Source organism: Chrysochloris asiatica, unplaced genomic scaffold, assembly GCF_000296735.1.
Source record: "Chrysochloris asiatica unplaced genomic scaffold, ChrAsi1.0 scaffold00002, whole genome shotgun sequence".
Classification (NCBI taxonomy): domain Eukaryota; kingdom Metazoa; phylum Chordata; class Mammalia; order Afrosoricida; family Chrysochloridae; genus Chrysochloris; species Chrysochloris asiatica.
In genome coordinates this window covers 21245016-21247670 of record NW_006408520.1, presented here as the reverse complement: position 1 = coordinate 21247670, position 2655 = coordinate 21245016, and the positions used below count along the sequence as shown (strand labels likewise).

Genomic DNA, 2655 nt, shown 5'->3' with positions numbered 1-2655 from the left:
TATTGTTGTTAAGTGCCCTTGGGTTGGTTCCAAATCATAGTGATCCTGTTTCCGAGTAGTAGCTGGTGGGTTTGAACTGCTGACCTTGAGGTTTGAAGTCCAGTACTGATCTTACAATGCCACACAAGGAGTCACTGAAGCCCTTTAGTACAGACTATAGAACTTTAAGCATAGAACTTCTTTGAAGGAAAGAAATATGTTCACAGTGGAATGTCTCTGATGTTTATATTCAAATCAGTGTAGAAATTAATCTTACACAGGTTCTCAAAACTTACTTTCTGTCCTATACAAAGAAGGAACTTTTGAGATAATATTTAGTTTGTTCATTAATAATTGTTGTGGATTGAATTGTGTTCCCTCCAAAAATATGTGTTACCTATGGAAAAATTCAAATATTATAATGAAACGTGCCAAGATCTGGAGTTAGAAAACCAAAACAGAAGAACATGCTCAGCATTATACAAGCTGAAGGAACTGAAGAAAAAATTCAAGCCTCAGCTTGTATTATTGAAGGATTCTATGGGCAAAATATTGAATGATGCAGAAAGCATCTAAAGAAGATGGAAGGAATACTCAGAGTCACTGAACCAAAGAGGAATGGTTGGCTTCTTCGCCCCACCACCCCCTTGGCAAGATGGTGGAGTATGACTTCACTACTAGCATTGTACATTTTTTGGATCAGCATCTAGTCTTTCTGCTGTTTGAGTTTCTCTCAGTAAAGGAGATATATAATGAAAAAGAATTATTACGAGGGAAATTGGATCTTCTTAGTGATACCAACATGGTAGACTTTGCTATGGATGTATACAAGAATCTTTATTCTGATTATATTCCTCATGATCTGAGAGAAAAAAGAACCACAGTCATTGCACAACTGAAACAACTTCAGGCAGAAACAGAGCCAATTGTGAAGATGTTTGAAGATCCAGAAACTAAAAGGCAAATGCAGTCAACCAGAGATGGTCAGATGTTATTTGAATACCTGGAAGACAAGCATGGATTTAGGCAGGAATATTTAGACACTCTCTACAAGGTACACAAAATTCCAATGTGAATGTGGGAATTACTCAGGAGCAGCTAACTATCTTTATTTTTTTAGAGTGCCGGTTCCAGCAACGGACAGAAATGCTCTGGGGGAAACTGGCCTCTGAAATCTTAATGCAGAATTGGGATGTAACAATGGAAGATATAACATGGTTAAAAGAGACCATAGATAATAATTCTGTGAGTTCTTCACTCCAGTCTGTTCAGCAGTGTACATGGCTCATTCACTGGTCTTTGTTTGTTTTCTTCAACCACCCCAAAGGCCATGATAACATTATTGATCTCTTCCTTTACCAGCCACAGTATATTAATGTAATTCAGACAATGTGTCCACATAGTCTCCGCTATTTGACTACAGCAGTCATAACAAATAAAGATGTTTGAAAATGCCGGCAAGTGCTCAAAGACCTGGTCAAGGTTATTCAACAGGCATCTTACACATATAAAGACCCAATTACAGACTTTGTTGAATGCTTATATGTTAACTTTGACTTAGATGGGGCTCAGAAAAAGCTAAGGGAATGTGAATCAGTGCTTGTGACTGTCTTCTTGGTGGCTTGTCTTGAGGATTTCATTGAAAATGCCTATCTCTTCATATTCGAGACTTTCTGTTGCATCCATCAATGTATCAGCATTAACATGTTGGCAGATAAACTGAGCATGACTCCAGAAGAAGATGAAAGGTGGATTGTGAATTTGATTTGAAATGCAAGGCTGGATGCCAAGACTGATTCCAAATTAGGTCATGTGGTTATGGGTAACAATGTAGTCTCACCCCATCAGCAAGTAATTGAAAAGACCAAAAACCTTTCTTTTAGCAGCCAGATGTTGGCCATGAATATTGAGAAGAAAGTTAATCAGAATAGTCCATCAGAAGCTCCTAACTGGGCAACTCAGGACTCAGGCTTCTACTGAAGAACTGTTTTAAAAGGATGGAAAAGACTAAAGAAAAGATGTAACAATAAAACCATTGTGTAAAGTGTCACATATATTTTAGAAATAACCAATTAAGTATACATTTTGGAGAATTTGAATAAAACTGGCTGTGTCTCAAAAAAAAGGAATGGTTGATGTTCAGCCATTTCAAGAAGTAGCATATGATCAAAAGCCAATGATACTGAAAGAAGACATCCAAGGTGCACTGAAGGCATTGGCAAAGAACAAGGCTCTAGGAATTGATGGAATACAAATTGAAATCTTGCAACAAATTGATGTGACACTGGAAACACTTACTCATTTATGCCAAGAAATTTGGAAGACAACTACCAGGCCAACTGATTGGAAGAGATCCATGTTTGTGCCCATTCCAAAGAGAGGTGACCCAAGGGAATGTGGAAATCATCATATAATGTCATTAATATTGCATGCAAGTAAAATTTTGCTAAACACAATTCAAAACTGGCTGCAACAGTATATTGACAGGGAGTTGCCAGAGGTTCAGACCAGAGTCAGAAGAGGACGTATAATGAGGGATATCATTGCTGACATCTGATGGATCTTGGCTGAAAGCAGAGTATACCTGAAAGATGTTTACCTGTGCTTTACTGACTATGCAAAGGCTTTTCATAGTGTGGATCATGACAAGCTATGGAAAACATTGCGGAGAATGAG

General features: G+C 37.9%; 1 pseudogene; it reads left to right on the top strand.

Moving 5' to 3' along the window:
* The first annotated feature begins 634 nt into the window (after positions 1 to 634).
* On the top strand, positions 635 to 1959 carry LOC102812810 (annotated as a pseudogene).
* Positions 1960 to 2655: the final 696 nt, after the last annotated feature.